Source organism: Myotis yumanensis, unplaced genomic scaffold (genome assembly GCF_028538775.1).
Source record: "Myotis yumanensis isolate MYYU_CA2020_CCGP unplaced genomic scaffold, mMyoYum1.0.hap1 SCAF_1, whole genome shotgun sequence".
NCBI lineage: Eukaryota > Metazoa > Chordata > Mammalia > Chiroptera > Vespertilionidae > Myotis > Myotis yumanensis.
The window spans coordinates 113,454,813-113,476,010 of NW_027223752.1; the positions used below are offsets into that span (position 1 = coordinate 113,454,813).

Genomic DNA, 21,198 nt, shown 5'->3' on the forward strand with positions numbered 1-21,198 from the left:
AGTTAATGATGACAAGGGCACTCATTTTCTTGGGCCTGATTTCTCTTTAAATTCCTACCTACTTGCACCCAGAGATCTAGGTCTAATGTTCCAGCATCAAGGAACCAAGGATTATAAATTATAACAGTCTGCAACAGGCCCTTTAATTGTTCTTCTGTAACCAAGGCACCATTTGCTTTTAATAACTTGTCAGACAGCTGCTGTCCCATTGTGAACCTTGCCTGAGAAACAATCCCCTCGAACTTGGAAATCCCAAGCAGGCTCCAATGACTTACTGCACAGTCTTCCTTTTCTTACTCTTCCTTTTCGAGGTTTCTGCTGCATCTCATTGTGTTCCTCAGTCCTCACACTGGGAACCAATTGCCAGGGCTGACCAGCAGACCCTGAGCAACAGATGAATGACTACTCTGACACACATTTCTGTGAAAGAGAGGGCTAAGGGACTATCTGGCTATAGGAACCAGACAGCCTCATTCACCTGTCTCTTCAGGCTTTTATTGTAACAGCAGTTTTGGATAAAGTTTATCTTTTAGATACAATCAGTAGGGTAAGTAATCTTGGGAGGACACATGTGTCTACAGTGTCCTTTAAGCAAGGATACCTAAAGATTAAGCATAAAGGTTCCAGTAAACACCCGAGGTTCACAGACTTGTTTGGAAAAGTCAAGGAACAACTAGGGGCAGCCGCCATCGGTCAACTCCCCTAAGTCAGAATTCCGAGAAACAGGGGCAGCCACCTTCAGCCAACTTCCCTTTTCAGAATTCCCTCCTTACAAATTTTCCAACCAAGTCTCCTATGCTTCCCTATACCACCTCACACCAATTTATGCTTGACAAATCTGATCTATTAATAAAATAAATAGTTCACCATTTATTACTGGGATGAGGCAAAGCTGGGGGTGGAGAGGGGTGTCTACCAGGGCTATAGGACAAAGGCATTGTCTAGAAATTCAGAGCATTAATGCTAAGACAGAGCACAGGGAAGGGGTGAGGCCACAAGAAATGGACCACTGCAGGCCAGAACCTGTTCTTATCTGTTAAAAGCCTCTCTGGACTGCTCCCCAGCCATGTGAAGGCTAGAATGTGCATCCTCCTCTTTGAGGTGTGGGGAAGTCATGTCTCCTCCTGCCGTTTACAGACAAGCAGTTCCAGCCTGTCCACAACCTCACCATAGGTGTGGAGTTTGGGGCCCGTATGGTCAACATTGATGGAAAACAAATCAAACTGCAAATTTGGAATATGCCTGGGTAAGAATCCTTCCATTCTATCACCTGTTCCTACTACAGGAGAACAGCTGGAGCACTGCTTGTGTATGACATTACAAGCGTGAAACCTTCAACCACTGGACCCCTTGGTTAGAGGATACCCGGCAGCACTCTAGTTCCAATATGGTTATCATGCTGATTGGGAATAAGAGTGACTTAGAGTCCCGCAGAGAAGTGAAGAAAAAAGAAGGGAAGGCCTTTGCTCGGGAGCATGGACTTATATTCATGGAAACTTCAGCCAAAACAGCTTGCAATGTTGAAGAGCCTTTCATTAACACAGCCAAAGAAATATATAGGAAGATCCAGCAGGGTTTATTTCATGTCCACAATGAGGCAAATGGCATCAAGATGGGTCCTCAACAGTGTATTTCAACATCAGTGGCACCCATCGCCTCCCAGTAGAACTCTGGTGACATAGAGTCCAACTCTGGCTGCTGCTGAAAGTCTGATCTGGACTCTTTTTTTTTCCTTCCTGGAACAGCTTCAGATCAATAGGCTTACAGAGGTCTTATTAACTTTTGCTGAGAAAAGCCTCTTTTCAAGGTGTGATGTTTTTCCTTTCCATTTAAAGACTGGGGAAAATTTGGGCCCTTACTGACCTGTCCCTTCTTCAGGGACGTGAGCATTCCTTATAGATCAGGGCTCTTCTTATACTCCTATTTTAATTTCTAAAATGTTAGTATCAAAGTTGATTGTCATGGCAATTAGAAAATAAATTATTTTAGAAGTATACATAATCTGCTCCCCACCAGGAACCAGTAACATGGGTCGAGCACAGTGATAGTGAACCTTTTGAGCTCAGCGTGTCAGCATTTTGAAAAACCCTAACTTAACTCTGGTGCCTTGTCACATATAGAAATTTTTTGATATTTGCAACCATAGTAAAACAAAGATTTATATTTTTGATATTTATTTTATATATTTAAATGCCATTTAACAAAGAAAAATCAACCAAAAAATGAGTTTGCGTGTCACCTCTGACACGCGTGTCATAGGTTCGCCATCACTGGTCTAGGACATTCTGCTTGAGCGCTTGAGATAACCGGGATCTGGCTAGTCTTTGGATGATAGATCCTCAGTCTTTGAATTTCATTGATTTCCCAACTGTCACTTCATAAGAGTTCTTGCAGAAGGCTGCAAGAGTTCTTGAACTGCTGAAGAATGCTGAGTACTCCTCTACCATCTTATTACTAGTCTTAGAGTAACTACAAAACTTTTGAGAGCAGTGGAATTGCTCCTGGACCTGTGGCCACTTATTACCTAAAGAAAACATCTTTCCCTATTTGTTTGTTTTCAAGACCAGACCTAACATTGCAGTATCTCTCACCAAATAGACCCCTACTATTTCATCATCCTTCTTAAGGAGACCTATTGAGACTTTTTACTCTAACTAAGCTATTCTGCTTACTTATTGAACATGACATATTTACTTCCACTTCTATGCCTTTGCATATGCCCTACATTCCACTAACATTATACTCAAAGTCCAAAACTTTTTCCTTCAGAAAGTCTTATTTGACTGACCTAGGGACTTCTAATCAATTATTGACCCAGTACCCCTTAGCTTTTATATGTTGTTTATTCATATGTATATTTATTTCTATTTATGTTGCTTTGTAAATATGTTTTATAGTTGTTTTGTGCATGGAATCTGTCTCCCCACATAGGATGTAAACTCCTTGAGAGCAGGGACCACGTTATCCCTATACATTGTGAAGCATTCCCTCCACCATTTCTTCACAGTGCCTAGTGCTATTTATGTGATCATTGAATTTAACTGACATACTTACAGGCTCAGAACAGGTCTATTTTAGAGTTCAGAGGAAACAAAAGGCCTTAGAGTCATCTCTTTGTAACTCTATCTCAATCTCTTCCATCTGCTTACCCTGGGTTCTATATTGCTCTTCTCCCTCTCCTCTATTTCCCTTCTTCGCTCTTTGCCTCCCTCACACGCAGCATACAATAAGGTTGCCTGTTTCTAAGCAGTCAAATAAGTGGGTATTTCTGCAGTCATTGTCCTTTTCTTTTTTTCCATCCTCCTTTTTAAGAGCATATAATACTATCCTAGCCAAATTTGCCTTTGTTTCCCTCTTCATTCAGTTTTCTGGGTCAGTTGCTGTATCTTTTTGCCTTGCTGTCTCATACTATTCCACAGCACTGAGGTCTCATGAATTTTTCTAATTTTTGTAATTGGTGGTGGTGAATGGCTTCATTATTCAATATATGCATGTATCAAAAAAAAGCCTCTCTGTTTAAGGTTTGGCCTGGATGGGTGGACTCTGAAGGTCTCTAGTCCCCTGGATTGGACCAAGTTGGGAAGTCAAGGAGACAGAGAGACTAGGAAAACAGCCATGTGACAGCCACCACTACAAAGCCCTTACAGCATGTGTGCTTGGCTTCTGCCTACATTTTATCCTCTCATCCTCTTGAACAACCACATCACAGGTATTGTTATGCCCTTACATAGATGAGGCTCCACGGGTTAATAATGACTTGCCAAGGTCATTGCCTGTGAGCCTCAGAGCAAGATGTGAGCTTGGAGCCATGATGAAGAAGGAGCAGGGAGGGAGCAGGTGCCAGGGTCCAGCCTCTTCTCAGGGTTCCAGATTCACTAGCCCAGTGCAGTGGGGCCTCCCAGTTCCCAAACCAATGTTTACTCAGACAACCCTGCAGGCACTGCAACAGTTTACAAGGCCAGGAAATGCCGCTTCTTCCCAGTCTGAATCTGACAGCAATACTGGAAGTACCATGGAAAGAACCTGGTCATGCATCAGATGGAGCTGGAGCAGAAATTCTTAAGATTAAAAAATAACATGTTACTGCACTAATTACATGCCAAGCACTGTTAAGTGCTTTATATGTTGTTTAATTCTCACAACATCCTATAAAGTAGGTGCTTTATCATCCCCACTTTCAGATGAGGAAACTGAAGCATAAAGTAATGCACTCAAGTTCACATAGCCTGGAAGAAGCAGAGCCAAGACTCAATTTTAGGCAATGAGGTTGCAGAGTCTGCAACTGCAAACATTCCTCACTTTGCCTATCAAAACAGCCAACTACTGCCTCAAGCCAGAGCCACCCATGATGTTTTTGGGGGTCAGGTTCGACTGACAGCATTTCTACTTGCACATACTTTGTAGAGTACAGAAAGTGAGACATTTGTCTTTGCAGACTCAGAACAGAGGAGCAAGATGTGCTGCCCCTGCTTTTGCCTCTGTTCCAGAAGACAGTCCCAGACAGGTAGGCCATGTGGAAACATGAGGCCACTAACCTGATGAATGATTTTAGAGATCATGTTCCCTGTATGATTTCCTGAGATGAACCAGTCTGAAAAGCCCAACTCCTCATTCCACCCACCTCTGGAGTGTTTGGGGGTACTCTCCAGGATCCTGAAACATCTCTCCTGGATGTAGGCTGGAAGTCTGGACTCACCAAAACTGACTTGGTTCTCTGGATATGTTCTTTTAAACCGGACAAGTAAATCAACATTTGGTCATGGACTATTATCCTAAGCACACATGGGGAGCTAATTCTTAGATTTACCACCACCACAGAGAATCTTTCTCAGTTCATTAATTAATGCACCTCTCTCTCCTCCCTGTGGGTGGCTCCATTCCCACTTGAAACTAGCAGGGGTTGGGAACCTCTGGCCACGGGCCTTATAGACCAAATCATTTGGTCTGGCCTTGCCAAGGCATTAGGGGTGAGTTAATTAAATGTTTGACCAAATATAGCAGGCTAATTTTTAAGTTGATAATTTTGTATGGCCTGCAAATAATGTTATAAATATCCAAATGGCCCTTGGCAGAAAAAAAGGTTCGCCACCCCTGATTTAAGTTATGCAACTCAATGAGATGGGCTGTAGCCTGGAATTCTGGTGAGCGCAGCAGGAATTGTTTAGCCCAGGTACTCAGGAAATGTCATCAGCTGCCATCATCACCACCTTAGCCTCTTCTTCCCTGGGCAGCCCCCTTCACTGGGACAGCAACCACACCCAGGTGTGCACCCCCACCTTGTGGCTCCAGAAAGCACATCCAGGAAGAAAGCAGTGGTCTCATTATTGTGTTCAAAGGATGGCCAGAAGACAGCATTTAGTGGAAGAAAGTGAAGTGTCCTCTCAGAATTCTCTTTGTCCTAAAACTACTCCCTTGGGGGGACCTGGAATATCCTTGTCCTATCTGTGCTTTCAAGTTAAAACTGGGTAAGAGGCCCAGCTTGTGTGGCTCAGTGGATTGAACATTGTCTCATGCACCAAGAGGTCATTGGCTTGATTCCAGGCCAGGGCACATGCCCAGCCAGGTTGCAAGCTTGATCCACAGTAAGGGATGTGCAGGAGGCAGCCAACTGATGTTTCTATGCCCCTCTCCCTCTCCCTTTTTCTCTCTCTCTAAAATCAATTTTTAAAAATTTTAAAAAATTAGTAAGAGTCTAAGAGGGTCTCCCTCAGTCCCCACACCCACCATTCACAAGTCCTGAGGAGGGGTGGATCAGGAGCTCCAGATTTCACCTTTCCATTCTGATGAAAGTGGCTTTCCCAGCCATGTTCCACATGTGATCCCATGGAGCTGGCCACAACACAAACTGTCTCCTAAGTACAAGGGAGCCTCCCTGAAGGATGTGGGGGAAAGGAGTGTCTGACCTAGCTTATACCAACTCTGGGAGAATCTGCCCAGCTGGCTCCCTGGATCTCGGAAGGACACATATTATATGGGCAAGAGTAAAGGTGGTGGAGGAGGAATAGCAGTCACTTCCAGGGCACAGCTCTTTCTTGCCTCTTTCCTGGCAGGCAGTCAGGCACCCAGAGCACTGCTGGGGTTGCAGCATGGGGAACAGATAGAGGCAAGTAAATCAACATTTGGTCATGGACTATTATCCTAAGCACACATGGGGAGCTAATTCTTAGATTTACCACCACCACAGAGAATCTTTCTCAGTTCATTAATTAATGCACCTCTCTTTGTACATACTTTGCACACTGAGGAGACCAGGAGGCAGCTGTACCCTCCTCCACCTGAATACAGGCCAGTCACTTGTATGAGCATGTGGAGAAGATTCCTTTTGAAATTCCAACATTTTCTAAAAGGGTGAGGGGTCAAGTGACTGAAAATGGGCCTGCTGAGTTAGGGTCAGGGGAGCACAGGTTCTGCATAAAAGCTCCTGCTGATTTTTCAAGTGAAGCCAAAAGCCAGACTTCCCTCAGAAACTGCCCATTTTTTACATATTGTCCACTTATTCAATTTTTAAAATAATTACCTATGGGTCAAACATATGCCATCTCTGGCTAATAACCTTAGACGCTGCCACTGACCAAAGGCCCCAGTGGATACCAGCACAGTATAGATCAGCAGTTCACAGTTCACAGGGCCCCTGCACACATATCCTCATCTGAGCCTCAGGGATCATGGTCCCTTTTTTACAGATGTAGAAACTAAGGCTCAGAGTAGGCAGAATCCTTGGCAAGGCTCCCGCCCAAGCCTCTTCCTGCTGCCCTATGTCAGTAAAATGACCCCTTATTGCAGCCAAGGGAACACAGGAAAGCCCTTCAATAGGAGGAAAGCTGGGCTCCACCCAGATTGAACCAGCCTGAGATAGATGACACCAGGGTGCTGTAAGGAGCAAAACCCAGGAGCCTGTGGAAGAGGGGGCAATGATTTTATTCACCTCTCCATCCTCAGTGGGCCCTTTTAATTGATGTTCTGTGTGTGAGGAGGTCCTCAAGGCCCAGAAGAGGTAAAACTGGGTGGCGGATGGGGTGCCAGTGGCCAGGTAGTTGGGAATGGATAATAGATTAGGTTGAATTTTTTTCCATTTGGAGGTGATGCACAGTCCACTGTGTGCTTAGTCTCATTGATATTTTTATCATATAGGATGGGGTGAGGGCCGAGTGGGAACAAAGCTCAGGGGCCTAGGTACACAGGGAGCTAGAGTCCAGGACCCAAGGCACCAAGCTTCTCATGGGGAAACCACAGGGAGGTGAGAAAACCCAAAAGTCCAAGACAAAGAGGCACTGATGTTCTTTCCAGTGTTTTATCCACATGCATATGTATGCCCAAGGCATGTCATGTGAATGGAAGCACCAACATGTGCACACATACATGTATATGGGCAGATATGATAGGGGCAGAAATAGAATGTTTGAAATTATAAGAAAATTGAATTGTAAGAAAAATTAATCATGCTCTGTTAATTGTGATTGTTTTGTTCTTATTAAAGAAGGCACATTCTAACCTAGCTGGGAGTTACACACTGGAGCTGGGAGCTCACTTGGAGATGCAGCCCATCCTCCTCATCAGGGAGCTGCCTATTATTGTGGAAAGATCAACAACCTGCTGCAGAAACCAGAATCGCCAGCCCTTTGAAGACCCCAGGCCTTGCTTACCTGTTAACCACCCATTTGGCATACCCTTTGGCTACTTCCCCATGTAATCTTTGCCCTTCTACCCAATATAAGCAGTTGGTTTATGGTGGGGTGCAGAGCAGATTTTTGTGGATGACCTGCTGCTTTCCCATGCTACCAGCAGTATTGGAATAAATGCACATTTATGATTCAGCCCTCTTTGTTTAATTGGCTCGAGTAGTGACAGACAGCACGGACCATAGTTTGTCCAGTTACAGATATACTCCCACACACATCACCCAGCCTTTGATCACACAATGCTCCCCACCTAGGACACCTTTTCCTTCTCTCTGACTCCTCCCATGGCATCTCTTGGGTCTCTCCCATTCCCAGCCCCTGGAGCAAAAGAGGGATGTCTGGACCATGACTCAGCCCTGGAGTACTACAAATACCCATATACATGGAAGGAGGGAGAGGGGCCTAGAGCAAGGTGGAGCCCAGGGACCAGGAAAGTACCAGGGGTGGCAGAGGGACAGGAAGGTGTCCCAGTGCTGCCAGGATGGGAGTGCTGAGGTTGCCAGCAGGAGTCTGAGAAGGGCCTGTTGTCTGGAGAAAAGGGCACCAAGATTGGGCCTGAAAAAATCCTTCATCCACACCTCTTTCAGGAAATCCTCCAAGATTTCCCAAGGCTGAATGCTCTCTCCTTCCCCTGAGTTCCAGCAGTCCTGATGGTAGACAGAATCCACTGGACACTGTGCTCAGGAAATCTTAAATTCATCTTCCTGAAACATACAAAGTCCTGCATCAGCAAGATGAGGATTGGACTTTTAAAACCCACCCTTTTGCAGTGGGGAAGTTACCTTCAGCACCTAACAACAGGAAAAAAAAACAGGCCAAGTATGATTGGTCAGTTCCAGCTCACAGAAAGGAAGACATGAGCTGATTGGCTCCCTTATAAAATGGAGAAGCCAGAAACCTGAAAAAAGCAAGTGGTGCAAAGGGAGATGGTAGGGGTTGGCTGTCCTCCTGGAGGCTGGAGGGAACACATTCCACAGCTCAGAATTCTCCCTCATGACCAGCAGGCCAGAATGGAGCACTCCCAGGGGAGGTGTCCAGTTTCAGCCATACTCCCAACAGATCACAACCTTGGCATTCCCAGGAAGATGGGCCCAAACTCAGTCAGCTCTTGGAGGCAAAATTATTGGCAAATGTTTCTGGCACTCAGATGAGTATTAACTATAACAAACCCATAAATATTCCCCAGAGGATCCCAGTGCCTGTGTTCCCAAACAAGTTTTTGGAAGGCCAAGAGTTTCCCAGCAGGAAAGGCTTTGGGAATGGTGTAGCCCAGTTCCTATTGCGTAAATGAGGAAACTGAGGCCCAGAGGAAGTGGTAGAGAGGGATTTATTCTGGATCACACAGGTTCTTAGAAGCAGAGTTGGGACTGGGTCTAGGTCTCCTGACTCCTGATTTGTTTAGCTCTTTCATCTGCCCCACACAAGCCCCACCCTATCCTCCACCCTTCAGTTTTCAAGTCAAGAATCACCTCATCTAGGAAGTCTTCTCCGGTGCCCCCTCTGTTCATCCTTATGCAACTATGGTTTCCTGCAGGCCATCCATCATAGCTTTGTCACATTGTACTCTTACTGTCTGTTAATATGTCTGTCCCCCCACAAAGCTGTGACCCCTCAATGGCAGGATCAATCTGCTCCATCCTCATGTCTCCACCCAGCAGGACCCAGGGCTCAGCTGAAGGCTGAGAAGTAAATGTCTCTTCAATAGAGAAATGGAAGACTTTGGTATTTTAATCTCACAATTTGCCTCCATGTCCCCAGCCTTGTGCTTGGTAGAAGAGAGGGGAAAGGCAGAGGCTCAAGTCGTGCCCCTGAAAGCTCCCAGACTGGAGCTAGGCAGAAGATGTACTAAGTCAGGAGTTCAGACATGGTCGGCTCGGGGTTATTCCTTAGAGGCCTAGGTGCCAATAGCGGGACTAGCACTAGACAGGGTAGGACAAGCTTTGGTGCTCATGCAGCAGGCAGATGCAGGAAGGGGCTGTCCACCGCTCCAGATCTTTCCAGCAGTTGTAGAACTGTGAGACTGCTAATGTGAAGAGCTCTCAAGCCTCGATGGCACACCTCCGAGGGCATTATTCATGTTGTTTTGTACATCAGCAGCATCCCCCAAAGCCCAGCTATAATGTGAATGGTGCCCCAGGAGCTGGCTAATAAAGTGACTCAGCACTCAGAGCTACAGAGTTGATGGTGGGACTCCTTAGTCTCACCTTTGCAGTATCCCTAGTGGGGATCATGGGTGGAAACTGATTAATGATTGCTAGCTCCAATGCACCTGCCCAGGAGAGTCTGGACACTCCCAGCTTTGAGCCTTTCTTCCTAGCCCCTGCCCCCAGCCTCCCACTCAGCAGCCAGCAGCCATCTACCTGCACAAAGTCTGTGATAGCATATCTGCAGCACCCTGGATGGAGCAAGGCATTGTTAATCACAAGACACCCACCTACTGTAGCACAATATATTTTCCAATAACAGGAAATGAGGTAGCTAATATAACAAAAATGGGGGCATAAGGGCTGCTCCATATACTAGTGGAACCATTAAAGTAGTATCCCAGTGTGCCACATACCATGTAGCATTTCTAATTCTCACAAAAAATTTGGGAAATCTGAGAAGATTGAAGATGGTGGCCAAGCAGGATGGCAGTGAGGAAGAGAGTGTGAGTGAGTGAGGGAGTGAAAGGGGAGTGCATGGACATGTGGGGCATGTGTGTGTGTATGAGTGAGTGAAGGACAGTTATTCCGCAGGACAGTTGGGGGCTGGCGGACCAGGCTCCCCTAGCTGGGCAGCCTCTGCTACCACTGAAATCTCTCCCAGGGTGGCTGGCTCTGCCACAGAGGCCATGCCATCTTGAAGGGGAGAGTGGCTGTGACTAGAAGACCAGCCTCACCTCCACCCGGGGTGCCCTCGGACTCCACCCAGGACCCTACAGCCACACTGGCCAGGGACCTGCTGCCTCGGCTACAAATCCACAAACACTGAGACTCCAGCCTCCCCAGCTGTAGACTCCTAAAAAATTTGTCCGGGAGGAGACAAAATGGCGGGCAAATAGGTGGAAATGTCCTGCACCTTCTCACAGAGCAGATAGAAGAAACAACCAAATCAAATAACATCCACCTGGAATTGGTAAATTAAACACAGCTGGTGAGACAATCCATGGCCAGAAAGGACAAAGGATGCCTGAAGAACAGTAGGATCAGGGATTTGGGCTGGAGAGAGAGAAACACCCGACTACTGGGACAGGGAGGTCAGAAGGAAACTGCGCTGCACCAAGTCCATGTCCCTTGGGGACACATGTAATACTCGACTGTGGAAGGGGTCCACAGGGCTGCTGGCAGCCGGGGACTCTAGATCTAAGTCCACAGCTGTAGGAAGCTGGGCCCAGAAAGGCAGCCTGAAGTTCTGCACTGGCTGCACAGTGCAGGGGGGAGAGAAACGTGCAGTGGTGCTGTTGCTCTGCCTTTATATTTTCCTTGCTTTTACTTGCTAAACCCAGTACATAGGATCTTCTGATTACAAACACTCACAGAGGCGGCAGTTCAGGGTGGAGGTGCAGTTTTGTGGATGCTGGGGAGGAGCACAGGGATAGGCGACCAGGAATCCAGCATTGGAACATTCTGGTGCCTCTAGCCCTAAACAGCCATTTTTCTCCTGAAAAGCCAGCCCCCCCCCCCGCCCCCCCTCCAGCAGCACCCACAGGGGAACTAGTACAGCCACACCCAGGGAAACAAGAAATCTGAATACCCTAAGGGAGCCCTCGAGGATTGGGTTGAGGGGCCATTTGGACCCAGAAACTAATGCAGCAATACCCCCACCTACAGCCTGTGTCACAAATAGACACTTGTGTAAATGCGACTGAAAGCAGGCAGACAAAGCAGGCACATTGGTCCCACCTGCCTGAAACCGAGGCTGTGGAGACAGACACAGAGGAGTTGTGGATCGCTGGAAACTTCAACAGGGTGCTGACTACCTAACAGGAAACTGAGAAGTGGCAGACAGAGCAGTACAGGGGGTCTTAAACCAGCCCCCCATGAGACATTAAAACTCAACTGAAGCAAATGACACTTCACTACTTCACTTTTTTATTTTCTATCTTTTACTTAAGAAAGAAAAACAAAATTTTTTTCTTTATTTTATTTTATTAATTTTACTTTTTTAACCTTTTATTGTTTTGGATTAGTGTTCTATATGATTTTTTTAATTGTTTATCATTATTTTACTTTATCATATTTTTTCTTTTTTGCCAACCTTTTCCCTTTTTCATCCTGTTTCTCTTCTCCTGTTCCTGCTTTAGTTTCTCTCTCTCCTTTCTTTTTCCCCTTGTTTAAAATTGAACTTCTGTATCTGCTTTATTGATGTGTTACTATTATAGTAGTCTCTGTTGGATTATTCATATATCTAATTTCCTCTCCCCTGCTCCAAGTCCCTGCATCCTTCTCTCTTCTCTTTCTTCCCTAGCCAATATTTTTTTATGGTTTTGTTTTTTCTATCCTCGCTTGCTCTCATCTTCTCCTACTTGCTTATTCAGTTCCACTCACCAAACTCAAACCTATTTGCTCTCTACTCTATTCTCTTTTTCCAAAAATAGATAAGTTAGATAGATGGATGGATAGATAGATAAAAGAAAGGGGAAATATGTTTGTTTGTTTTGTCTCTTTCATTATTTTATTTTTTTATTTAATGACTAGAGGCCCGGTGCACAAAAATTTGTGCACTCGGCTGGGGGGAGGGGGTCCCCCAGCCCGGCCTGTGCCCTCTCACAGTCTGGGACCCCTCGGGAGATAACGACCTGCTGGCTTAGGCCTGCTCCCGGGTGGCAGAGGGCAGGCCCAATCCCTAAGTGCAGCCCCTGGTCAGGCTCAGAGCAGGGCCGATTGGGGAGTTGGGGCGCTGCCCCATCATGCACAGAACAGGGCGGATCGGGAGGTTGCAATGCCACCCTCAGTCACGCTCAGGGTAGACTGATTGGGGGGTTGGGGCACCTCCCCCTGTTATATTCAAGGCAGGGTCAATGGGGAGGTTTCGGTGCCATCCCCTGTCATGCACAGAGCAGGGCCGATCAGGGGGTTGGGGCGCTGCCCCCTGTCACTCACAGAGCAGGGCCAATCAGGGGGTTGGGGCACTGCCCCCTGTCACTCACAGAGCAGGGTCCATCAGGGGGGTTGGGGCGCTGCCCCCTGTCACACACAGAGCAGGGCCCATCAGGGGGTTGGGGCGCTGCCCCCTGTCACTCACAGAGCAGGGCCAATCAAGGGGTTGGGGCGCTGCCCCCTGTCACTCACAGAGCAGGGTCCATCAGGGGGTTGAGGAGCTCCCCCCTATCACTCACAGAGTAGGGCCGATAGGGGAGTTGGGGCACCGCCCCCTGTCACACACAGAGCAAGGTGGATCAAGGGTTGGAGTGCTGTACCCTGTCACACTCAGGGTAGAGCCAAAGGGGAGGTTATGGCTCTACCCTGTCACACACAGAGCAAGGCCCGTGGAGGAGGGTTGGGGCGCCACCCTCTATCACCCACAGAGCAGGGCCGATCAGGGGGTTGGGGCGCCACCACTGTCACACTCAGGGCAGGGCCAATGGAGAGGTTATGGTTCTACCCTGTCACACACAGAGCAGGGCTAATCAGGGGGTTGGTGTGCTGCACCCTGTCACACACAGAGCTGCAGGGCAATCGGGGGATTGGGGAGCTCCCCCCCCCATCAGGCACAGAGCAGGGCTGATCAGGGGGTTTGGGCGCTGCCCCCTGTCACGCTGATCCCAGTGCCGGGAGCCTCATTGCTCCGCTGATCCCGGTGCCGGGAGGCATATTACCCTTTTACTATATAGAATAGAGGCCTGGTGCATGGGTAGGGGCCGGCTGGTTTGCCCTGAAGGGTGTCCTGGATCAGGGTGGGGGTCCCCACTGGGGTGCCTGGCCAGGCTGGCTGAGGGGCTGAGGGCTGTTTTCCCGCTGGCAGTTGACTAAAAGCTCCCAACCGCTCCTTGTTTTCTTTCCTTTTTTTTTATTCTGGGCCAGCTTTAGCTCTGAGGCCTCACTGCTGAAAACATGGATACAATGTTGCGGTCCCGGGCTGACTGACAGCCATTTTGTTTAGCTTCTTATTTGCAACATAGTAATAGCTGCTTAGAGTTGCAGTTGAGAGGCCGGCAAGTGAGGCGGGGAACGTTGGAGTCTGCAGTTCCTGGAGGAAGCAAGCCTCCCTGCTCGCTTCAGTGCCTGGCTGCCGGCCGCCATCTTGGCTGACAGTTAATTTGCATAAGGATACGCTGATTAGCCAATGGGAAGGGTAGCGGTCGTACGCCAATTACCATGTTTCTCTTTTATTAGTGTAGATAATTTTGGTTTTTACTTTTCTTTTTATCCACCCATTCTCTTTCTACCTCCTCTATACTGAATTATTGCCATTCCCCCATTCACTCAATTCCTTTACCTTACTTTCTGGAAATAAGCTCTGTCTCTTCAGATTCAGTCCCCGCCCTTTTTGTTTCTGGGTGTTTGTTGTTTGCATTTTTAGTTTATTTGTTTTGTGGAGGTTTCTCCCCATATATGTATATTTTCCCATTCTATTTTCTTTTTTTCTTTCCTCTCTTACATTTTTTCCTTTTCTTAATATCATTTTTGCTCTCTTTTCTTTATCCTAATTCTCTTTTCTCTGGTGGTCACCTTTATTGGGGTTATCGGTGTCATGGATACATTCGTCTTTTGTTCCCTCTGTGTTGTGTGTTGTTGAGTTGTATTTTGTGCCTTTCAGCCAACGTGGTAGAGAGTGAGTCACAAACCAGACACCCTCAGAGGAGACAAAGAAACAGCCCCCATCCATAAAAGGGGGGGAATCGCCAGATAAGGAAGTAAACAAAATGGAGGCAAGCAATTTGTCACAGAAAGAATTCAGAGCAATGGTCATAAGGATGCTAAAAAGGATGAAAGACAAATTCAACAACATGTGTAAGAATCAAGAGGAGCCGAAACCGGTTTGGCTCAGTGGATAGAGCGTCGGCCTGCAGACTGAAAGGTCCCAGGTTCAATTCTGGTCAAGGGCATGTACCTGGGTTGCGGGCACATCCCCAGTGGGAGATGTGCAGGAGGCGGCTGATCGATGTTTCTCTCCCATCGATGTTTCTAACTATCTATCTATCTCCCTTCCTCTCTGTAAAAAAATCAATAAACTATATTTTAAAAAAAAAAGAATCAAGAGGAAATGAAGAAGGACCAGGAGGAAATGATGAAAGACATAGCTGCAATAAAGAATACAATGGAAAGTATCAACAGTTGACTAGAAAAAGCTGAGGACTGCATCAGAGAACTAGAAGACAAGGTAGGAAAAAACACCCAAGCAGAGCAGCAACTGGGAAAATAACTTGAAAAGCAGGAGGAGAGTCTAAGGGATCTTTGGGACAACATGAAATGAAACAACATCTGCATAACACGGGTGCCAGAGAAAAGGAACTGAGCAAGGAATAGAAAACCTGTTTGAAGAAATAATGACAGAAAACTTCCCTGATAGTGGGAAGGAAAAATTCACACAAGTTCAAGAAGCACACAGAGTCCCAAACAAGATGAACCCAAAACAACCAACACCAAGGCACATCATAATTAAATTGGCAAACACCATCAACAAAGTAAGAATCTTAAAGGCTGACAGAGAGAGACAGAAAGTTACGTATAAGGGATCTCCCATTAGACTATCAACTGATTTCTCAACAGAAACACATCAGGCCAGAATGGAATGAAATGAAATATACAAAGTGATACAAAGAAAGGAACTGAATACAAGAATACTATACCCAACAAGGCTATCATTCAAAATTGAAGGTGAAATCAGGAGCTTCACAGACAAAAAAAAGGCTAAGGGAGTTCATCACCACCAATGCAAGAAATGCTAAAGGACTGCTGTAAAAAAGAAGAAATTGGAAGGGAAGAAGGAACACAGGCATAAAGAGTAAAAATGAGGACAAACAAGTGCCTATCAATAATAACCTTAAACGTAAATGAATTGAATGCTCCAATCAAAAGACATAGGGTAGCTGAATGGATAAGAAAACATGACCCATATATCTGCTGTCTACAAGAGACCCACCTCAGAACAAAGGACTCACACAGACTTAAAGTGAATGAATGGGGAAAAAATTTTCAGGCAAATGGAAATTTAAAAAACAACAACAACTGGGGTAGCAATACTTATATCTGACAAAACTGACCTCAAAGTGAAGGCCATAACAAGAGATAAGGAAGGCCACCTCATAATACTAATGGGAGCAATTCAACAGGAGGATATAACTCTGGTAAACATATAGGCATCCAATATAGGAGCAAAAAACACATAAAAAAACTTCTGGAAGATATCAACAGCAATACAAACATAGTAGGGGCCTTTAACACCTTATTGACACCACTGGATAAATCCTCTAAACAAAAAATCAGCACTGAAACATCAATCCTAAATGACTTACTAGATCAGTGATGGCGAACCTTTTGAGCTCGGCGTGTCAGAATTTTGAAAAACCCTAACTTAACTCTGGTGCCGTGTCACATATACAAATTTTTTGATATTTGCAACCATAGTAAAACAAAGATTTATATTTTTGATATTTATTTTATATATTTAAATGCCATTTAACAAAGAAAAATCAACCAAAAAAAAATGAGTTTGCATGTCACCTCTGACAGGCATGTCATAGGTTCGCCATCACTGCACTAGGTCATATGGAATAATTGACATCTTCAGAACATTTCACACCAAAGCTACAGAATATACATTCTTCTCAAGAGCACACAGGACATTTTCAAAGATAAACCGCATATAGAAACAGGCAAAGTCTCTTCAAATTCAAGAAGATAGAAATCATATCAAGCATCTTCTCATATCACAATGTCATAAAATTAGAAATCAACTACAATAAAAACAATGAAAAAATCAAACACTTGGAGACTAAATAGCATGCTATTAAACAATGATTGGGTTGCCAAAGAGATCAAAATCAAAATAAAAAGAATCCTGGTAACAGAAGACAATGAAAACACAACAATCCATATGGGACACATGAAAGCAGTCCTGAGAAGTGAGTTCATAGCTCTACAGGCCTACCTCAAAAGACAAAAAACAAAAAAGTGGTAATAAATTATCTAACCCTACAATTTAAAGAATTAGAAAGAGAGCAACAAGAAAAGTCCAGAGTAAGCACAGGAAGGAAATAATAAAGATCAGAGCAGACATCAACAACATAGAGACAAAAAAAAATACAAAAGATCAATAAAACCAAGAGCTGGTTCTTGAAAGTATAAACAAGATTGATGAACCTCTAGCCAGGCTCACCAAGAAGCAAAGAGAGAGGACCCAAATAAACAAAATCAGAAATGAAAGACGTGAAGTAACAACAGACCCCACAGAAATATAAAAGATTGTAAAAAAAAAAAAAAATACTACAAACAACTCTACTCCAACAAACTGGACAACCTAGATGAAATGGACATATTCTTAGAAAAATACAATCTTCCAAAACCTGAATAGGCCAATAACTACCCATGAAATTGAAACAGTAATTAAAAATCTTCCAGCAAACAAAAGCCCTGGTCTGGACAGCTTCATAGGAGAGTTTAACCAGACATTCAAAGAAGAACTAAAACCTATCCTCCTCATACTATTCTCAAAAATTCAAGGGGAAGGCACACTTCCAAGCTCTATGAAGCCAGCATTACCCTAATTCCAAAACCATATAAAGACACCACAAAAAAAAAGAGAACTACAGACCAATATCCCTGATTAACACAGATGCTAAAATCCTCACAAAATTCTAGCAAATTGGATGCAGCATTACATTAGAAAGATCATACACCATGACCAAGTGGGATTTATTCCAGGGATGCAAGAATGGTACAATATCCACAATTCAATAAATGTGATACATCACATAAACAAATTGAGAGACTAAAATCACATAATCATATCAATCGATGCAGAAAAAGCATTTGACAAAATCCAACACCCTTTCTTGATAAAAACTCTCAGCAAAGTGGGAATAGAGGGATCATACCTCAACATAATAAAAGCCTTATATGACAAATCTACAGCCAACATCATACTCAAAGGGAAAAAAACTAAAACCACTTTCCTAAGAACAAAAACAGGACAGGGATGCCCACTTTCACCACTCCTGTTCGACATAGTGCTGGAAGAACTGGCCATAGCGATCAGACAAGAAGAATCAATAAAAGGCATCCAAATTGGAAAAAAAGAAGTAAAACTGTCATTATTCACAGATGACATGATATTGTACATAGAAAACCCTAAAGACTCCATCAAAAAAACTACTAGACTTAATAAAAGGACTTGGTAATGTAGCAGGATACAAAATTAACACCCAGAAATCTATGGCTTTTTTATACACCAACTAGAGGCCCAGTGCACAAAAATTTGTGCACTCGGGGGGGAGGTCTCTGTGCCCTCTCGCAGTCTGGGACACCTCAGGGTATGACCATTTGCTGGCTTAGGCCTGCTCCCCGGGGTATTGGGCCTAAGATGGCAATCAGACATCCCTCTGGTAGCCCGGCACCCCCGGGGGATGTCCACTTGCCAGCGGGGAGCAGACCTAAGCTGCAGTCAGACATCCATAGCGCTGCTGAGGAGGCAGGAGAGGCTCCCACCACCACAGCTGTACTGGCAGCCATCAGCCTGGCTTGTGGCTGAGCAGAGTTCCCCCCTGTGAGAGCGCACTGACCACCAGGGGGCAGCTCCTGCATTGAGCGTCTGCCCCCTGGTGGTCAGTGTGTGTCATAGTGACCAGCCATTCCCAGTCTTTCTGCTGTTAGGGTCAGTTTGCATGTTACCCTTTTACTATATAGGATAGAGGCCTGGTGTACGGGTGAGGGCCGGCTGGTTTGCCCTGAAGGGTGTCCCAGATCAGGGTGGGGGTCCCACTTGGGTGCCTGGCCAGCCTGGATGAGGGGATGATGGCTGTTTGCAGCTGGTCACACACCCTTCAGGGTGGGGGTCCCCACTGGGGTGCCTGGCCAGTCTGGGTGAGGGGCTGAGGGCCGTGTTCAGGCTGGCAGGCGACTGAAGCTCCCAACCTCTCCTTTTTTTTTTTTTTATTCTGGGATTTATTTACCTTCTATGGCTGTCAGTGGAGCTGAGAGCCGGCTTTAGCTCTGAGACCGGCTCCAGCTTGAGGCCTCGGCTGCTGAAAGCAGGTATCTGGGGTTTGTTTGGCTTCTATAATTGAACACTGTTGCAGCTCCAGCTCTGAGGCCTCCGCTGCTGAAAGCAGGTATCTGGGGTTTGTTTAGCTTCTATAATTGCGACATTGTTTCTTAGAGTGCAGCTCAGAGCCCGGCCACGGCAGGCTGGGAATGTTGGCTTCCTCCATCACTGGAGCAAGCAAGCCTCCTGTTCGCTTCAGCTGCCTGGCTGCCGGCCGCCATCTTGGTTGGCAGTTAATTTGCATATCGCCCTGATTAGCCAATGGGAAGCATGCCGGAGGTACGGTTAATTACCCTATTTGTCTTTTATTAGATTAGATAATGAACACACAGAAAGAGAATCTTTAAAAAAAATGCCATTTACCATTGCAACAAAAGATCCCTAGGAATAAACTTAACTAAAGAAGTAAAATACCTGTATTTAGAAAACAACAGGACATTGAAAAAAGAGATAGAGGAAGACATAAACAAATGGAAGAATACACTGTGTTCATGGATTAGTAGAATCAACATCATTAAAATGTCCATACTACCAAATGCAATCTATAGATTCAGTGAAATCCCCATTAAAATACCAATGGCATATTTCAAAGATCTGATTCTAGAATAAGCTCCCCAAAAATTCATCTGGAATAAAAAAGACCCCGAATAGCCACAGCAATCCTGAGAAAGGAGAACAAAGTTGGAGGGATCACAATACCAGATATCAAGCTATATTACCAAGCCACTGTTCTCAAACTGCCTGGTACTGACACAAGAATAGACATATAGACCAATGGAACAGAACAGAGAACCCAGAAATCGATCCAAGCCATTATGCTCAATTAATATTTGACAAAGGAGGCAAGAGTATACAATGGAGTCAAGACAGTCTCTTCAATAAATTGGAAAATTGGTCAGATACATGCAAAAAAAATGAAACTAGATCACCATACACAAAAATAAACTCAAAATGGATAAAGGACTTAAACATAAGATGGGAAAACAGAAAAATCTTAGAAGACTCCATAGGCAGCAAAATATCAGACATGTGTCATAGCAATATCTTTACCAATAGAGCTCCTAGGGCAATGGAAATTAAGGAGAAAATAAACAAATGGAACTACATCAAAATACAAAGCTTCTGCACAGCAAAAGGAACCATCAAAAACACAACAAGAAAGCCCACTGCATGGGAGAACATATTTGTCAATGTTATTTCAGATAAAGGTTTAATCTCCAAAATTTACAGAGAACTCATACATTTTTACAAAAGGAAGATAAACAATCCAATCAAAAAATGGACAAAGGACCTAAATACACGCTTTTCAAAAGAGGACATACAGAAGGCCAAGAGTCATATGAAAACATGCTCAAAGTCACTAATTATCTGAGAGATGCAATTCAAAACAACAATGAGGTACCATCTCACACCTGTCAGAATACCTATCATCAACAAATCAACAGACTCCTAGAAAATGGGGATGGTTAGAGATTGAGGCTGAAACCTCCCCCTGGGCGCCAGCTCAGCTGCGGCGAGACCGCGCCATCTTGAGTAGCTGTTATCCCCATCCAGAGATCCGCTACTAACCTGGAGGCAACAGCTCTCAAGCAGCGCAACTACATGAACTCAGAGGAGACCTGCTTCCCCCCACGGAAAGCAGATTCAAGCAAAAGTGGCCTCCTGATCACCACACGCTCTGTCTGGGGAACAGTTACTGTGTGTGAAGCCTCCCTCCACCAACCAGAAGAGCCACCACAGCTGTGAACAGCACCCACCAGAGGCCCTGCTACCAACAGAGGAGCAGCTGCTACCACAACCGCCCAAGGAGCAACCACAGCCCGAGGAGCCACTGCCACCCAGGGAGCAGCCACTGAACGACTCAACAACTAGTCATGTCAGTGAGATCAAACATGGGTAGACAAAGAAACCCCCAAAGAAAAGAAAAAGAGGACTCACCAGAAAAGCAGCTGAGTGAGACAGAGGAATGCAACATGACGGAAAAAGAATTCAGAATAAGGGTCCTAGAGTACATGCACCGGACGGAGGAAAAAATCAATACCATATGCAAGAAGCAAGAAGAAACAGACGAAAAAAATCAATAACTTATGTAAGACCCATGGAAGAAACGAAGAGTGATATAGCTGCAATAAAAAAAACACCATTGAAAGTATCAACAGTAGACTAGGAGAAGCGGAGGACCGAATTAGTGAATTCGAAGACAAGGAAGCAAAACACACCAAAACTGTACTGAAATTGGAGAAAAAAATTAAAAGACAGGAGGAGAGCCTAAGGGAGCTGATACAGCTCCTAGGGCAGTTGAAACTAAAGAGAAAATGAACAAATGGGACTA

General features: G+C 45.2%; 1 pseudogene; it reads left to right on the forward strand.

The window, feature by feature from the left end:
- The first annotated feature begins 1,109 nt into the window (after positions 1-1,109).
- Positions 1,110-1,705, forward strand: LOC139005048 (ras-related protein Rab-2B pseudogene; annotated as a pseudogene).
- The last annotated feature ends 19,493 nt before the right edge of the window (positions 1,706-21,198 follow it).